This window comes from Bos indicus, chromosome 18 (genome assembly GCF_029378745.1).
Source record: "Bos indicus isolate NIAB-ARS_2022 breed Sahiwal x Tharparkar chromosome 18, NIAB-ARS_B.indTharparkar_mat_pri_1.0, whole genome shotgun sequence".
Lineage (NCBI taxonomy): Eukaryota > Metazoa > Chordata > Mammalia > Artiodactyla > Bovidae > Bos > Bos indicus.
In genome coordinates this window covers 64,537,730-64,556,535 of record NC_091777.1, presented here as the reverse complement: position 1 = coordinate 64,556,535, position 18,806 = coordinate 64,537,730, and the positions used below count along the sequence as shown (strand labels likewise).

General features: G+C 51.2%; 1 long non-coding RNA gene across 1 annotated transcript; it reads right to left on the bottom strand.

The window, feature by feature from the left end:
- Nucleotides 1–1,760: 1,760 nt before the first annotated feature.
- LOC139177371 (uncharacterized) lies at nt 1,761–8,134 on the bottom strand. Its single transcript, XR_011561828.1, has 7 exons — nt 8,019–8,134; nt 7,275–7,449; nt 7,067–7,115; nt 5,985–6,065; nt 4,247–4,321; nt 2,653–2,737; nt 1,761–2,130 (listed from the first exon to the last, which is right to left on the bottom strand). It is a non-coding gene; the product is annotated as an uncharacterized lncRNA (long non-coding RNA).
- Nucleotides 8,135–18,806: the final 10,672 nt, after the last annotated feature.

Sequence of the window (18,806 nt, the reverse complement as noted above, 5' to 3'; positions counted from 1 at the left end):
ACTCTCGGGGCTCTGGGCTTCAGTAGTGGCGGCTCCCAGGCTCGGTGGTTGTGTCGCATGGCCTTAGTTGCTCTGGAGCCCTGTGACCTTCTTGGGTCAGGGATGGAACTCGTGTGCTCTCATTGGCAGGCACAGCCTTTACCTCCGAGCCCCCGGGGAAGCCCTGTTATTCACTTTTCTTAAGTAGTACTTAACTGCGTCTGTGTTTTGAAGTCTTATTCATATTTCATGGTATTAATTTCTTGTGTTGATTCTTCAATAATGGTTCTAATACCCCTGTTTCTGAAGAGACCCAGTCTTTATATTCTATATTGCTCCTTTGAATTAGTTGCCTCCATCTTGGGCCTGTAAGTTAACATCCTTTGAGATAGAAGGAGGTGACAGAGGATGAGATGGTTTGATGCCATCACCGACTCAATGGACACGAGTTTGAGCAAAGTCCCGGGAGATAGTGAAGGACAGGGAAGCCTGGCGTGCTGCAGTCCATGGAGTTGCAAAGTGAAAGAAAGTGAAGTGGCTCTTTGTGACCCCATGGACTGTAGCCCACCAGGTTCCTCCCTCCATGGCATTTTCCAGTTAAGATTACTGCAGTGGGTTGCCATTCCCTTCTCCAGGGGATCTTCCCGACCCAGGGAACAAACCCACATCTCTTGCCTTGGCAGGCGGACTCTTTACCACTGAGCCTCCTGGGAAACCATGAGAGAAGCTGACACAATTCTGAGAATTAACCTAAGAAATGAAAACAAATGGACCCTGGAACTGAAGGTTAACTGTATCGACAACAATCAAGATGACACTGATCAGACCAGTGATGACCAGTTTCAGGATGATTGTCAGAGCTGACTGCGCTGTTTCTGCCTGTAGCCCCCTCCCTCCATCTATAAAAGCTGTTGCTCATTAATTGTCCGGGGTGGGAGGTGGAGGGAGTCAGTCCTTCCTCTTCCTTGTTGGAGAAGGAAATGGCAAACCAGTCCAGTACTCTTGCCTGGAAAATGCCATGGATGGAGGAGCCTAGTAGGCTACAGTCCACAGGGTCGCAAAGAGTTAGACATGACTGAGCGATTTCACTTTCAACAGTTGCTGGCATCCAGAATAATGCTAGCTTTCCTTTCCCCCAACCTGGCCTCTGTATTGGCTTTTAAGTGCGAGCAGCCAGACACCAGTATCTATTACAATATCATCCTTGAGTTTGCCGCCCCCAACAAATTCCCAAGCTAATTAATAGAAGAAAACGCTGATTCTTTGAAAAGAAATACTTCATTATCTCCATTCTGCTCCAAATGAGCTCTCTTAATTTCTGCTGGAGGAGAGCCAGGTGGGATGAAAGAGTGCTACCTTGAAGAATCTTTTCAAGCAGAGACACCCTAGAATCTCAGTGTTCAAATGGGCATTAATATTACATTACCTAACAGTTCATAATTCCAAAAGAATACAGTTACTTTAAATGCTCAAGTGGGTACTCGGTCGCTTCAGTGGTGTCCAACTTGTTGCAACCCAACAGACCATAGCCTGCCAGGCTCCTCTGTTCATGGGATTCTCCAGGCAAGAATACTAGAGTGGGTTGCCATTCCCTTCTCCAAGGGATCTTCCCAACCCAGGGATCGAACATGGTTCTCCTGCATTGCAGGCAGATTCTTTACCATCTGAGCCACCAGAAAAGCCCCAAAATAAATAAATAAAATAAAATATAATTTATATTTCAACTGTATTTCAATCGAAAAAGAGAGAGAGAAGACAAAGAAATACAGCCTATCCTCTGATTAGTAAGTTCTATATCTGTGGATTCAACCAATGTAGATTGGAAAAAAAAAAAAACCCACTCCAGTACTTTTGCCTGGAAAATCCGATGGATGGAGGAGCCTGGTAGGCTGCAGTGCATGGGGTCACTAAGAGTCAGACACAACTGAAGCGACTTAGCAGCAGCAGATTGAAAAAAAAAAAAAACAATTCTTCCAGTGCTTCAGATTTTCTTCCTGAGATTTTAATTTCACGATCTCAGTCTCAGTAGAGGGTGACGACACAGGGTTTCAGAAGAGCCAGAGGGGCAAAGGTTTGGAGCAGAAGTCTGGGAACATCTAGGAACCCAGGCATCTTCCTCCTTGAGGACTTTCTGGCCGAGCACGCCTGGATCTGTGCAAGAGAAAGACGTCAGTTTGAATGGTTCCATTCCCCACCGCTACCCCAGCCAGGTTCTGAGTGTTGTGGTGACCCAAGAGAGGAACCTCTCTTCGGTTCACCTCAGTTTTGACAACTCTCTCAAGGACAGAGAGCTCCTCCTCTCTGCCCTTGCTTCTTCTGCCGTCTCCTATTCGCCTACCCGCCTACTTTCCTCTTGCACTCCCATTTGGAGATGGTACATGGTGACGCTGGGGAGTGTTTTCAAGAGCCAGAGTGTAGCCGAGTTTGCAGTGGGAAGCAGTGAATCAGAAGGTGTCCCCTGTCTGGGCTTAGTAGTCCTCCACCAGATACTTGTCAAAGCATGTCCCAAAATAAGGTTGGGATCGAAGGAGGTGGAATTGAGGTTAAAAATCTAACTTGAGAACGGCAGGCAAAGCTGGGGGTTGATCGTTGGCTTTGTCTGTGGTCGGCTGGGTCAGTGGTATGTGAGCCTGCACTTGGTTAATTTAGTTCATTCATTTCACAGATATTTACCGAGCACCCACCATGCACCATCCATCGCACTAGGCAGTAAGCAAGATGGAGAAGGTCTCTCCACTCTCACGAAGCTTAGATTTTCCTGGAAGGAGACAGAGTATAAGTAGGTAAAACTATGAAGGAGGGAGAATCATATCGTGGTAAATGCTGCTAGTAAGTGGGTTCCCCTGGTGGCTCAGATGGTAAAGAATCTGCCTGCAATGTGGGACAGAGAGAAATAGATTAATGTCAGATCAAACGGGCAGGTGACCATTATATGGAAGAGGTGATGACTAAGCTGGTTTCTGAATGACACGAAGGATCTAGCCACGCAAAACTCTAGAAACAGAACTTTCTAGAGAATTCCCTGGACGCCCAGTCGTTAGGACTTGGTTCCTTCACTGCTGTGGTTCCATCCCTGCTCGGGGAACTAAGATCCCGCCCGCAAGGGGCAAAGCACAGTCAAAAATTTAAAAAAGGAACAGAGCTTTCTAGATTGAAGCAAGACTGGGTGCCAAGATCCTAGAGTGAACAGACCCAGTGTTTCAAGAAACTCAGAAACCAAAGCTGGGACAGATCATGTTTGAGTATGAGTGTGCGTGTGCCTACTCAGTCGCGTCTGACTCTGCGACCCCATGGACTGTAGCCCACCAGGCTCCTCTGTCCATGGGATTCTCCTGGCGAGAACACTGGAGTGGGTTGCCACGCCCTCCTCCGGGGGATCTTCCCCACCCAGGGATCGAACCCGAGTCTCTTACATCTCCTGCACCAGCAGGTGGATTCTTTACAACTCATACCACCTGGGAAGCCTTTGAGGATGAGTACAGAGTTCAGAGTGTAAAAGTTGGAAACAAAGATCTTATTTATTTTACTTAAAAAAAGATATTTATCTATCTGGCTGTGCTGGGTCTTAGTTGCAGCATGTGGGATCTTCACTGCTGTGTGAAATGGAAAGTCACTCAGCCCGACTCTTTGTGACCCCATGGACTATTCTCCAGGCCAGAGCACTGGAGTGGGTAGCCTTTCCCTTCTCCAGGGGATCTTCCCAACCCAGCGATCGAACCCAGGTCTCCCCCATTGCCGGTGGATTCTTTACCAACTGAGCTATCAGGGAAGCCCTCACTGCTGTGGACAGGATTTTTTTTTTTTTTGGTTGCCGCATGCAAACTCTCAGTTGCAGCACGTGGGATGCAGTTCCCTGAATAAGGATTGAACCAGGGGCCACTGCATTAGGAGCTTGGAGTCTCAGCGACTGGGCCACCAGGGAAGTCCCCAGATCTTATTTAGGAAAGAGGTCAAGCTGGAGTGAACCTCGAGGTCAGAGGGAGGGATTGAGGTTCACATCTCAGCTAGAGCTAAACTGGAGGGTGATACTGGGGGAGGGGGCCAAGGTCCGGGCGTGGGGTCATAGCTGGAAACGGGCCAGAGTGTCAGGAAACGCCAGGGACTGTTTGAAATTAGAGGGGGACAGGAAGCTGAGCACGTGAGGTTGGGGCTAGGGCCTGTGGCTATAGGTGCGGGTCCCGTGGGTGAGCCCAGGGTCCTTCCCGCCTCCCCGAGCCTCCCAGCCCCGCTCCCCCCGCCCCACCTCTCATAGTTCCCCAGTCTTTACCTCCGGTCTCTGCTTTGGCAGCAGTCTCCCCCAGACTCCCGGAGGCCAGCAGAGACTGGGAGTAGGGGAGGCCGTCTAGGAAGAGAGACACACGTCAGTAAGCCTTTGGGGTTTTCGGTTTGGGACTGTGCGCTGTGCGGGTTTTTTTTTTTTTTTTTAATTCTGTCTTTATTTTTTGGGCTGTGCTGGGTCTTCGTTGCTGCGAGGGTTTTTTCTGGTTGTGCCGGATGGGGGCCGCTTTTCCTTGCGGTGCGGGGGCTCCTCTTATTGCGGAGCTTGGGCTTCGTGGCTCCGTGGCACGTGGGGTCTCCCCGGATAGAGGACAGAACGTGTGTCCTCTGCGTTGGAGGGCGGATTCTTAACCAGGGCAGCGTTGGTTTTACTTCCCTGATTTCCTTGGAATCATACACTACTTAGCAGTTCTCATCTAGGGGCCAACGCCCCCTACTTCCTCCCCAGCCCCTCACCCCCTTCACCCGGGGATATTTGGCAATTTCCAGACACATTGTTGGTTGTCACAACTTGGAGGAACTACCACCATCTAATGAATGGAGACCCGTTGTTGCTGTTCACTCAGTCGTGTCCGACTCTTTGCGACCCCATGGACTGCAGCATGCCAGGATTCCCTCTCCATCACCAACTCCCAGAGCTTGCTCAGACTCGTGTCCATCATGTTGGCAATGCCATCCAACCCTCTCATCCTCTGTCGTCCCCTTCTCCCGCCTTCAATCCTTCCCAGCATCAGGGTCTTTTTAAATGAGTCAGGTCTTCGCATCAGGCGGCCAAAGTATTGGAGCTTCAGCTTCAGCATCAGTCCTTCCAATGAATATTCAGGACTGATCTCCTTTAGGATGGAATGGTTGGATCTCCCTGCAGCCCAAGGGACTCTCAAGAGTCTTTTCCAACACCACAGTTGAAAAGCATCCGTTATTAAACATCCCCTGACACACAGCGGTTCAGCCTCAAATGTAAACAGCGCTAAGGTTGAGCAACTCTGCCCGAGATACAGTTAAGTGCCCGCATCTGGTAGGTGGTGATGAAGAGCAGGTTCCCTTCAGGTCGCCCTGAGCCTTCTTGTGTCTACCCACATGTCCCGAGGCCACATGCCCCCAGGGTTCTCTCCCTTGAGAGGCCAAAGGGGGAGAGGGGAGTCTCAGAGATGGTACCCAGCCAGGCACGACGAGGAGGTAAACAGGATCAGGGCTGAGCAAAGAGGAAGTGGATGGGGGGCCCTGCAAAGAGATACTTAGAACCACCGACACTCACCTGGCTCCCACCATCTGCCAGACCCTCTGCTAGGAATTTTCCATGCAGTCTCACTGACCACACTACAGAATTGTGAGGAGGCTTCATAACACCGTTTTAGGCGTTTGAAACAAACAGCATCACTCTCTCGTGTTCAGTCGCTCAGTCGTGTCCAACTCTGTGCGACTCCATGGACCGCAGCCCGCCAGGCTCCTCTGTCCATGGGATTCTCCAGGCAAGAACACTGGAGTGGGTTGCCATATCCTCTTCCAGGGGATCTTCCCGACCCAGGGATTGAACCCTTGTCTCTTATGTCTCCTGCGTGGGCAGGTGGGTTCCCAGGGAAGCCCCAATCAGTCTCCCAGGCTCCCTCAACGCGTGAGTGTCAGAGCAAAAGAGGGAGCCCACACACAGCGGGTTTCTGAAACCAGAGCCGGCAGGTGGGGCAGAGTGGGGGGATGGGGTGGGCCCTCCTTTTCCTGCCTTTACTCACCAATGGTTCTCCACAGGTCTAGGATCCCCAGGGTCGTCTTCTCCTTCCGGCCTCTGTCCGCCCTCGGGGGAGGGGGGAGCACTGCAAGGGGCGGGGAAGCAAGACCAAGAGGTCGTTAGAGGCAGAGAGGACACACAGCCGGTGGTCCCAGAGCACCGCTCAGCGGGCGAGGGACGGAGCATGGGCTGACCAGGCGGGGGCGCAGCTCTGAGAGACAGACACCTGCCCGGTTACCCACCCCCCACCCCAGCCGGGGGAGACTCCTGAGAGCCCCTTGGCCTGCAAGGTCAAACCAGTCCACCCTAAAGGAGATCAACCCCGAATATTCACTGGAAGGACTGATACTGAAGCTGAAGTTCTGATACTTTGGCCACCTGATGCGAAGAACTGACTCATTTGAAAAGACCCTGATGCTGGGAAAGACTGAAGGCAGGAGAAGGGGACACAGAGGATGGGATGGTTGGATGGCATCACCGACGCGATGGACATGAGTTGAGTAAACTCCGGGAGTTGGTGATGGACAGGGAGGCCTGGCGTGCTGCAGTCCTTGGGGTCTAAAGAGTCAGACACGACTGAGTGACTGAACAACAAACAACCCGTAGGTGGCAGAACTGGGGCTTGAGCCCACCTGCGTCTGCAGCAAACCTCACATCGTTTCTGCCACACTTCCTGGTGCCTGACCGACTGCACTGTCCCGAGAGCACGTCTCCAGTGGTACAGCAAGCGCCCAGTGAAGATGGGGAGGAGGGTCAGGCAGAGGGGACGGGGGATCGTGGCAGGAAGTGCTCCGGTCTGTCTGACCCTCACGCAGTGTGGGGACAGCGTTGCACCCGCTGTCACGGGCCGGGGAGCCGAGGCGTGGAGGCTGCACACCCGCCCCCGGGGGCAGAGCTGGGACTTGAAGCCAGAGCTCTGGCTCCGGGATCCCGGCGCACATCACTTCCCTAGACTAACCCCCAAGACCGGTCTGGAAATCAAGCCCATGGGCTTTGGGGGCGGGGGGCCATAGGGCTGGGAGTTTCGAGTTGCGAGTTTCGAACACACGGCTCACAGGCGCCAGGCAGGGATGGAGAGTCACTCACCGGGACCCAGGAGGTAGCCAGCACTGTTGAGGGTCCAGCCTCCTCGCCCCTAGATAGAGATGAGAGAGACAAGGCTCAGAGAGATGGGAAGCGCAGTCTGCAAGGCTGGGAGGACCTGGGTCAGCACACCGCCCAGCTCAGTCACCACTCTGTGAAGTTGTTTGGCTTAATCTGTGTTTCCCCAGTGGCTCAGCAGTAAAGAACCCACCTGCAGTGCAGGAGACCTAAGAGTCGCAGGTTCAATCTCTGTGTCTCTGTGTCGGGAAGATCACAGGTTCAATCCCTGGGTCAGGAAGATCCTCTGGAGGGCACTGGAGGAGGGCATGGCAACCCACTCCAGGATTCTTGTCTGGAGAATCCCACGGACAGAGGAGCCTGGCAGGCTACAGTCCATGGGGTCGCAAAGAGTCAGACACAACTGAGTGACTAAAATTATTGTGGGCTTACTCTATGCCAGCGTGGGTTCTGAGGACTGATGTAGGGAGTCCAGTGCAAAATGAAGATACAGGGCCCCTCCAGGTGACTCTCCTGCTTGCTACAGCACTGAAAGTTTACATTGTTGGGAAGCTCTGCCTTAGAAGGCAGCTTTGGGCATCTCTGGGCCAACGCTAATCATTAGGGTGTTTTTGCTTTGGATAAGCTGAGCCCTGACCCCCTCGTATTCCACCTGTGATCTGTTCTAACCCGCCCCCCACCCCCGCCCTGGACCAGGGTGATGAATTCAGTCTTTCTTATTTAAGAAAAAAAAAATGTTTTTTTAAATTTTTGACTGCACCGTGTGGCCTGTGGGATCTTAGTTCCCAGACCAGGGATCAAACCAGCACCCCCTGCATTGGAAACACAGAGTCTTAACCACTGGACCGCTAGGGACGTCCCTCTTGCCCAGCCAGGAAAGCTAGAGCTCCTTTCCCGGGAGGGCGGTGACAGGTGTGCAGTGACAGGTGGGTCTCACCCCGTGCACGGGGGCAGAGGCTGGAGTCTCGGCCAGGCTGAGGAGGACCGCAAGAAGGAGCAGGCGAACAGACAGAGGCATCTCAGGGCCGGAGGGCTGGGTGCTTCGGAATGCTGCAGAGAAAGGGCAGGGGGGTTATTTGCTAATTTTGCAGCTTGATTGGGGTATAACTGATACGAAAAAAAAAAAAGAAAAACATGAAACATGTTTAAAGAATGCCTCTTGGTGAGTGTGGACATGACCTTTCACCGATAACACCATCATTGCAATAGATGTATCCACCACCTTCAGAAATTTCTGTGGGTTTTTTTTTCCCCCTCAAAATTTATATTTTTTCCCCAAAGATCCCTCATGGTCAATGTCACATTGCGCTTGAAAATATGTGGTTTATTTTCAAATATCTTTTGATACTGATCTCTAGCATAATTCCACAGTGATAGAAGCACAGACTGTGTGACTTCAATACTTTTACACCATGAAATTTCTGCACCTTGTTTTATGTCCCTGGATGTGTTCCAGTGTCTCCTGGTTTATACTCTATGGGAACTTGAATACCATTTGTATCCTGCTGTTATGCGAAAATTGTATAAATCTTAATTATGTTGAAATGGTTCATAGTGCTTTTCAAGTCTACTATATCCTTCTACTTCTCTGTCTATTCATCCTATTAATTTTTGACAATTTGATATTGAAACTCCAACTAAAAATCTTAATTTGTCTATTTTTTAAAAAACTGTAATTACAGTGAAACTATACGTAACCTAGTTCTGTATTTTCCAAGTGTCCTGTAAAATGTGTGATCATACTTTCATAATTTAAAAAAATAAAAATTAAAAAAACTTTTATTTTTAAATTTTTAATTGGAGGATAATTGCTTTACAATGTTGCATTGGCTTCTGTCATATAGCTACATGAATCAGCCATAGGTACACACATGTCCCCTCCCTCTCGACCCTCCCTCCCATCCCACCCCTCGAGGTTGTCACAGAGCACTGGGTTGAGCTTCTGTGGGGTTTTGTTTTTTTTTTAAGATGCCACACGTAAGTGGGTCTGAGGCTCTGATGGCTCAGACGTAAAGTGTCTGCCTGCAATGTGGGAGACCCAGGTTCGATCCCTGGGTCAGACAGATCCCCTGGACAAGGAAATGGCAACCCATTCCATACTCTTGCCTGGAAAAATCTCATAGACAGGGGGGTCCATGGGGTCGTGAAGAGTCGGACACAACTGAGCGACTTCACTTTCACTTTTCATTTAAGTGGGCTTCCCTGGTAGCTCAGATGGTAGAGAATCTGCCTGAAATTTGAGAGACCAGGGTTCGATCCTTAGGTTGGAAAGATCCCTTGGAGAAGGGAATGGGTACTCACTCCAGTATTCTTGCCTGGAGAATCCCACGGATGGAGGAGCCTGGCACGCTACAGTCCTTGGGGTTGCAAAGAGTCGGACACAACTAAGCAACTAACACACACTTCACTTCACATGTAAGTGAAATCATACAGTACTTATTTTTCTCTGTCTCTTAATATACTGTAAAGTGCAGGATATCCTGTTGTTAACTGAAGGTTCATCTCTACATTTTGGGTCATAAATATATAATCAAGAATTAAAACGAACACTTCTGAATTTTTTAACTTTATGTGGAGCACATTTCTTTAAGTAAAATGAGAGTTGGTGGAGGGAGAATCCCAAAGTAAGTAAGTAACAGGATATTCAGTACATAGAATGTAAGTGTGTGTGCAAGTGTGAAAGTTGCTCAGTCATGTCTGAGTCTCGGACTACACAGTCCGTGGAATTCTCCAGGCCAGAATACTGGAGTGGGTAGTCTCTCCCTTCTCCAGGGGATCTTCCCAACCCAGGGATCAAACCCAGGTCTCCCGCATTGCAGGCGGATTGTTTACCAGCTGAGCCACAAGGGAAGCCCAAGAATACTGGAGTGGGTAGCCTATCCCCTTCTCCAGCATATCTTCCCGACCCAGGAATCGAACCAGGGTCTCCTGCATTGCAGGGGGACTCTTTACCAACTTAGCTATCAGGGAAGCCCTGATACATAGTACATAGTACATAGAATATGCCCCTCCAAACCCCGCAGTGCATGAGTGACCCGTTTCAGAGCCAGAGAGGCCTGAATTGAGAGAGTAAGACTGACATAGATACACACCACCACGTGTAAAATAGCTAGCTAGTGGGGAGCTCAAGCCAGGGCTCTGTGATGTCCTAGAGGGGAAGAATAGGGGGGAGGCGGTGGGAGGAAGGCTCAAGACTCTTTGCGACCCCAAGGACTGCAGCCCACCAGGCTCCACTCTCCATGGGGTTTTCCGGCAAGAATGCCAAAGTGGGTAGCCACTCCATTCTCCAGGGGGTCTTCCCGACCCAGGGATCGAAACCAGGTCTCCTGCATTGCAGGCGGATTCTTTACCGTCTGAGCCACCAGGGAAGCCCCAGATAGCCAGTGGGAAGCTCAGCTTGGTGGTCTATGATGACCTTCTTCTTGGAGGGGTGGGATGGGGGTGGGATGGGAGGAAGGCTCAAGAGGGAGGCGGTCTATGTTCACATATAGCTGACTCCCGTCACCGCACAGCAGAAACCAACACAACCTTGGAAAGCACTCACTCATCCTCCAAATAAAAACCAGGGCCACGGACCACCACCGTGCCTCCCCTATCCAGCCCTGGAACGCCGCCTCCTCACTGGCCCCAGCCCCTGTCCCGGACCTCCCAGCCCCCTCCCTGCCTCACCTGTGTCCCTCTCCACCTCCCCCTCCCCTTCTCCGCATCCCCTCCCGCCTGCATCTCCATCGTCCCAGGACCCCAGCCTCCCCGCCTCGGTCTCACCTCGCTGGAGTGGGCAGACCCCGCCACCTTTCTCCTGTCGGCCGGTCTGGGTCCCAGCTCCCGAGAGACTCCAGCTTTTATGCCCGAGGAGGAGAGGCGGGCGGAGGGAAGCCGGAGGAGACTAGACGGGGAGAGGGCGTGGGGGGAGAAAGGCGGAGCGGAGCGCCCGCCCACAGGAGGGGTTTCTCAGGTCAGGACAAGGATGCTTCCCGGAAGGAAGATTTCTCTGCCCGTTTCCCCCGCAGACCCCGCAACCCGAGGTGTTTGCTCCACATTTATCCAAGGACCCCCAGCCCACCTCCGCCTGGTGTCGGCGTTAGTGGGAAGGGGGCGGTGGACGGGGCTTGGGGAGGCGGGGTATTCTGGGTTCTCTGCACGCCCTTGACTTCTCTCCACCTGCCGGGGCACTCGGGCCACCTGTTTCCGTGTTTGTGGAGCGTCTCTCGTCGCCACACACCGGGAAATAAGCTCGTTGCAGGCCGGGGGCGGCGGGGCCCGGGGATGGGGGCGGTCACGTCCTGGGAGTCGCCAGCACGCGGCGCTAGCCAGGCGGCCCCTTCGGCCGCGCTCGGAGGCTCTTCCGCGCGTCCTGACCCGGGAGGGCGCTTCCGCATCCACTGGGTGGAGGCCAAGGATGCTGCATCCTCCGGGGCAGAGGACAGCCCCCACCCCCAGCAAAGAACCACTGGACCTCCAGTGTCCGTAGTACAAGGATGGGAAACCCTGTGGCAACCCCTAAAACGGTCCCCAGAACCGAACAAATGTTGCTGGATGAACAAATGAAGAGTATGTGTGTGTGTGGGTGTGCGCTTGGTCTCTCTCCCGCTCCGTTTCGCTTCCTCCGTTCATCTGTCTGTTCCTTTCTCTGCCTCTGGGCCCCGGGACAGCAGCAGTTTTCCAGAGGAAAGACCCCGGAATCAAAGGGAAGGGGGCCCGGCCCGCTGGCTCTGCTCCCGGGCTTTCGACCGTCCTGGGGTCCTTGCGGGACTCGATGTCCTGGCTCTGAGATGAAGAGCCCGGGTTCAGCCCGGACTCGGGGGTCCTTGCTCCAGGTCCTCATCTCTACCCCAGCCCTACCACCCCCACTGCAGACCTTTCTGGACTGCCATGCCCGTCTGCCTCGCTTTTAAGAGGCTCAGGCTTTACCGACTGAGCTAGCCGGGAGACCACTCCCGCCTGCCTCAACCTTAAAAGCAAGACCCCCAGCGGGGAGGAGGGTGAGAAACAGCATCCCGGAAACCTAGTGCGCGCCTCCCCCGGGTGGCTCCCTCTCCCCTCTTCCCGGCTTCCTTCCCTTCTCATCTGGGGGGAGGGGGTGGTGTTCCGATTGCGAGAAGGTGACAAGGAGGTGTAAATGGCTCTGCTGGAAAAGAGCGGGAGCGGGGGAGGCTGTCGAGGATAAACCGGCTGATCTGAACCTGGCGGACCCGCCTCTCTGCGTGACCAGTGCCGTGAAAAGTGAAGCCATGGGGTCTGCATCTTACGCAAACAAACACACACACACAACCCGGATGATGTGGGGGACATGTCACTTTACATTTCTGTGACACAGCTGGACGTCTGTGGATGTGTGTATATGTGTGGACATCCATGCATCTGTGCAGATACCTAGCTAGGTAGCTACCTAGCGTATCTCCTATAAGAGCTATATCTCCTTTGAGTATTCCCTAAGTAGCAGTTGTTGTTCAGTCGCTAAGCTGTGTCTGGACTGTTTGCGACCCGACCCCATCGACTGTAGCCTGCCAGGCTCCTCTGTCCATGGGATTCTCCAGGCAAGAAGACTGGAGTGGGTTGCCATGCCCTCCTCCAGGGGATCTTCCCGACCCAGGGAGCGAACCCATGTCTCTTGGGTCTCCTGCATTGGCGGGCGAATTCTTTACCACCGAGCCACCTGGGAAGCCTTTTCTCATATAGGTTAACACAGAATTCCTTGCTTTTTTTGCGACAGTTTTCAGAAGCATGTCTCTGTACAGATAAGGTCTGAATATGGATTTGCATACATACATATATCTCTCCAAGTGAAAGTCGCTCAGTTGTGTCTGACTCGGACTGGGGTCCGTGCAATTCTCCAGGCCAGAATACTGGAGTGGGCAGCCATTCCCTTCTCCAGGGGATCTTCCAAACCCAGGGATGGAACCCAGGTCTCCTGCATTGCAGGCGGATTCTTTACTGGCTGAGCCACCAGGGAAGCCCGTGTCTCTCCATCTCTTCCTTTAAACAGCCCCCAAGCCCTAAGGTGAAGTGGCTCAGTCGTGTCCGACTCTTTGCGACCCCACGGACTGTAGCCTACCAGGCTCTTCTATCCATGGGATTTTCCAGGCAAGAGTACTGGAGTGGGCTGCCATTTCCTTCTCCAAGCCCTAGGAGTTGTTATATCCCCCTGCCACCACGAGGGGGAGCCAAGCCCAGGACGATCCGGCACCTCCCAGAGTTTCCTGCGTCCCTTTGTTATTGTTTGGTGGGTGTGTTCAGAATACCTCCCGTTATGAGATTCGAAATCTAAAAAAAGAAAAAAAAAATGTTACAAATAGACCTACTTACAAAAGTATATATCGCAGTGCGATATATAACATAGGTAACTAGTAAGGACCCGCTGTACAGCACGGGAAACTCTGCTCAGTACTCTGCAACGGCCTATATAAGAGTCCTAAAAAACAGTGGCTATGTGTATATGCGTGGGCTTCCAGGGGGGCTCAGAGGTAAAGAACACGCCTGCCAACGCAGGAGACACAGGTTCGATCCCTGGGCCGGAAGATCCCCTGGAGGAGGGAATGGCAACCCACTCCAGTCTTCTGGTCTGGAGACTTCCCTGGGCAGAGGAGCCTGGCGGGCTACAGTCCACGGGGTCGCAGAGAGTCGGACACGACTGAGCGACTCAACAACACAAATGTGTATATATATAACTGGCGCACTTTGCTGCACACCTGACACCAACACAACGCTGTAAATCAACTCTACTCCAGTGAAAATTAATTTTAACAAAAATAAAGAACTCTTTGCATGAGATCTCTCCTCTTGAAAAATCTTGAGGACTCCAGTCAGGGGTTCAGCAGACCTCTAGAACATACTCATCTAGCGTAACTGAGTGCCTTCTCCCCCTGTGTGCGCGCGCGCACACACACACACACACACACACACACACACACACGGCATGCATGAGAAATCAGCCAAGGGGGGAAACCAGGACGTTCACAAACACGTGGCGATTAGCCAGCCCACCGTGAACCACCACGGGGTCAAGGAAGAGATGGTGTGTGAAGTCAGGAAACACCCTGAGTTAGGCTGGCTGACTCAGACCTCCGCCAAGGCTTCCTCAGAGATTACAGCTCCCGCCCCCACGGTTACAGTTAAATTTTCATGAGTCGGGGGGAGGGGGCTTACAAGGCCAAGGTTAACGACAGCGACTGGCCCTCAGTGCTTTCATCCGGGGGGTGGCAGAGTATGCCAACCCCCTAAGGATGCCATGTTGGTATATTGATCACTCTGAGCCTAAGCACATGGGAAAAAACACAAAAACATCAGGGAGAGACTTCCTCCCCGCCCCCCACCCTCCACACACACACACACACACACACACACACACACACACGCACTTTTACTTCTGCTGGGAACACTTATGAACATCCAAAGGAACTGTTCATCTACTCCATTGGCTTTCTATCAAGTACTTGAAGAAGTGATATAGGAGGATTTAGTCTGCTCCCAACAAATAATATATTTAAGTGTCTACATTAGGATGAAGGTGTAAATTGAAAGACCGAGGAAAGAAAATTGCAGCAGGGAGCAGGAGGAACAGCTGGATTTTCTGTCTGCCATCTCCTACTTTAGCATACTGAGAGAACACAGGGAGGTGAAGACGGGTTGGACAGGGGTGGGTAGGTTGGTAGATGGATGGCTGATAGATGAGAGGTAATTGATAGATGATATATAGCTGAAAGAGATGACAGATAATTGACAGATAATAGACGAGGCTTCCCTGATGGCTCAGATGGTTAAGGACCCACCTCAATGCACGAGACTCAGGAGACGTGGGTTTGATCCTTAGGTTGGAAAGATCCCCTGGAGGAGGGCATGGCAACCCACTCCAGTCTTCTTGCCTGGAGAATCCCATGGACAGAGGAGCCTGGTGGGCTACAGTCCATGGGGTCGGATTGCAAAGAGTCAGACATGACTTAGCGACTGAACAATAACAACTGCTACTTAGGGAGTACTCAAAGGAGATAGAGCTCTTATATCTCATAGGAGATACGGCTAGGTAGCTACATAGCTAGATATCTGCACAGATGCATGGACGGAAGGAAAAAACACATAGAAAGAGATAAAGACAGCAAGGGTCAGAGAGAATGTGTGTGTGAACGTGTGCTTAGCCATTCAATCCTGCTGGACTCTTTGCAACCCTGTGGACTGTAGCCCGGCAGGCCCCTCTGTCCGTGGCGTTTTCCAGGCAAGAATACTGGAGCTGGTTGCCATCCCTTTCTGCAGGGGATCTTCCTGCCTGACCTAGGGATCGAACTTGGGTCTCCTGCATTGCAGGCAGATTCTTTGCCCACTGAGCCACCTGGGAAGACTGTATTTGCTAATAACAGTTAAAGAAGAAGCAAGATTGTTTAACTCTTGCAGGCCTCTTGTGTGCAAATTCTGTTCACTCATTTCTGTTTTTGCTGCAGCTCGTTTCCCCGTTAAGTTATTCCCTCCGTATCAGTGGAGGAAGGGAAACAGGCATGGTTCTTGTCTGGCTGAAGACATAAACTTCAGTTTTGCCCCATTTGGCAAATATCAGCTGTCTGGACCAGGGGCCCTTCTATCCCCTACTTCAACCTCGTTCCCAGACCAGGGATCAAACCTGAGCCCTCTGTGTTGGAAGCTTGAAGTCTTAACCACTGGACCACCAGGGAAGTCTCCGTTCTGAGGTTCTTCGTATATATTTCCAAATTACCTTCAACAATAGGGGACCAGTCTGCCATACCGCTAGCACTATGGGAAGGTCCCCACTCCACCTGGGAGAGTCACCTATTTTGAGAGAAGTTTAGTGAGAAAGACGTGAGCATTGCCGGTGCCAAAGAAATCGGTGGATTTTTAAAACAAGGATGGGTGGCTGAGGCTGACAATCGTGTTATCAGAAGGGGCAAGATGTCTGAGAGACAGCGGGAGAGGAACCCGTGGTCAGGAAGCGTCATTTCCTAGCTGACCCCCAGAGCACATTTCTGTGAGAAGCTGGTGAGTCAGAATGCGGTGGAGTCCAGGAGGGGTCAGGATGTTGAGGGCAGCCTGTGAAAAGCTTCGCTGGTGTTGATCGTGCCTTCACGCCGGGGCCTCAAGTGGAGTGACGTCAGGCGGGGGGCGGAGGGGGGTCGTGCTGATCCATCCTGGAGCCTGCAAAGGTGGGCGCGTCCCGGGGTCCCGAAGCCGACAGCAGCCAGGACGCAGAGTTCAAGAGACAGCATGGCCTAGCCTTTAACGGGTGAGTGGGCCAGAAGCTGTGGACATTTTTTTCAACCTTTTTTTACTGAACTATAGTTGACTTACAATGCTGTGTTCATTTTGGCTGTACAGCAAAACGACTCAGTTATACCCCACTGTCATCACTGTTGCTGTTCAGTCGCCGAGTCGTGTCCGACTCTTTGCAGCCCCACGAACTGCAGCACGCCAGGCCTCCCTGCCCATCATCAACTCCTGGAACTTGCTCAAACTCATGTCCGTTGAGTTGGTGATGCCATCCAACCATCTCATCCTCTGTCGCCGCCTTCTCCTCCTGCCCTCAGTCTTACCCAGCATCAGGGTCTCTTCCAGTGAGTCAGTTCTTTGTGTGTATATATGCACAATACTCTAAAAGCTCTCGTCCATTATGGTTTATCTTAGGTTTATCATAGTTCCCTGCGCTATACAGTAGGGCCTTGCTGTGTATCCATCCTATATATAAAAGCTTACGTCTGCTAATCCCAACCTCCCACTTTAGCCCTCCCCCAGCCCCCTCTCCCCCGCAACCACCAGTTTGTTCTCTATGTCCATGAGTCTCTTTCTCTTTCAAAGATGGATTCCTTTGTGTCATATTTTAGATTTCACATATAAGTTATTCCATATGGATTTGGTATTTCTCTTCACCTGACTTAATCCACTCAGTTCTCTAGTCGCACCCACGTTGCTGCAAATGGCATGATTGCGTTCTTTTTTTCATGGCTGAGTAGTATTCCATCGTATATACGGACCACATCTTCTTTACCCACTCCTCTGCTGGTGGACATTTAGGTTGCTTGCGTGTCTTGACTATTGTGAATACTGCTGCTATGAACATAGGGGGCCTGTAACTTTTCAAATTACACTGTTTACGTTTTCACTCTTTTGAGTTGGGCAGTTTCTAAAATCCCATGTTCGTGTGATGTGTGGTCCAGTGACTTCGCATTCGTCAAAGTCTGCTAAGATTTAAAATTTTAGAGCCATATTTGTCTTTTCAGTCTTATCAGAGAATTCTCTGCACATACACACAATAAAGGGCTTCCCAGGTGGCCCTAGTGGTAAGGAACCCACCTGCTAACGTAGGAGCCGTAGGGATGTGGGTTCGATCCCTGGTTTGATCCCTGGGTCAGGAAGATCCCCTGGAGAAGGAAATGGCCACCCACTCCAGTCTTCTTGCTTAGAGAATCCCATGGACAGAGGAGCCTGGTGGGCTACAGTCCTGGAACTGCAAAGAGTCGGACACGACGGAGTGCCTGCACAGCAGCAACACGTACAGTAGAGCAGCGAATAGGAGGTCCTCACACGCTACACAGTCTCCCTGAAGCTTCCCTTCTCTTTCTGCCTGAGAAGGGAGGCGAGGAGAGACTTCCGGGGTGTGCGGCGGCAGGCAGCCTTCTTCCCTGGGGCTCAGCTTCGAGCAAACACCTCTGTCCACTGTGCTGAACGCTCCAGTGTCTCCCTCGATCCCTCCTTCCTCATCCCGGACCAAGATCCAGGGATCACAATAAAGCCTCTAAAGGACACAGGTGTGTGATTGTTGGGGTTGGGGATCTGGGTTGATTAACACGCCCTCTCCCTTTCCTGCCCAGAAATCGCCCAGTGTGGGTCCAACACTCCCCGCTTTCCCTCTCTCGCTTTCACCATCTCACACCGAGAAAAGAGGGGACTTGGGGGTCAGCATTCTGTTGTTGCCCTAACTCAGGGAGAGGCAGTTGGAGACATCCTCGTGTCTCACTGGCCAACTGTGCGATTGTGGGAAATTCTGCAGGTCTGCGGACTTTGTCTCCTCTCTGATGACCTGGTTGTACCTGGGTTTTGTTTGCTTGTTTTAGTTCTTTTATGGACTCTTTCAAAATCTGCTGTGTCATTTTGTGAGTGGAGTGGGGTCATACTATAGATCTGGTTACATTTCTATCTTTCTCCCAGCTGCTGGCTCCCCCCACCCACTCCTCATAGTGTTTTAAAGAAAAAGTCGTGATTCTGTGAGTACCTCTAGTTCATTGCCTCTGGCTTCAGGTAGTATTCAGTATAAAGCTGTAACTATTGATTTTTAAAAACCTCATCCATCTCATATTTAAATGCTTTCTTCTCTGTAATCAGCCTCTATGTGTTTTCATTTCAGTCTTCTAGCTTCACTGAGGCTTTCAACGGCTAAGTCAAAGATCCCTCTTGGTAAATGTTACATTGCACTTGAAAATACATGGGTTATTCTTGAACATCTTTTGATATTGACTTCTAACGTAATTCCACAGTGATGAGAACGGACTCTATGATTTCAATACCTTTAGATCATAAAATTTTTGCAACTTGATTTATATCCCTGGATATGTTCCAGTGTTTCCTAGTTTACACTCTATGGGAATTTGAATAGAATTTGTATCCTACTGTTGTGTGAAAACTATTTAAATCTTGATTATGTTGAATTGGTTCATAGTGCTTTTCAGGTATACTATATCCTTCTACTTCTTTGTCTATTCATTCCATTAATTTTTGAGAGTTTGATATT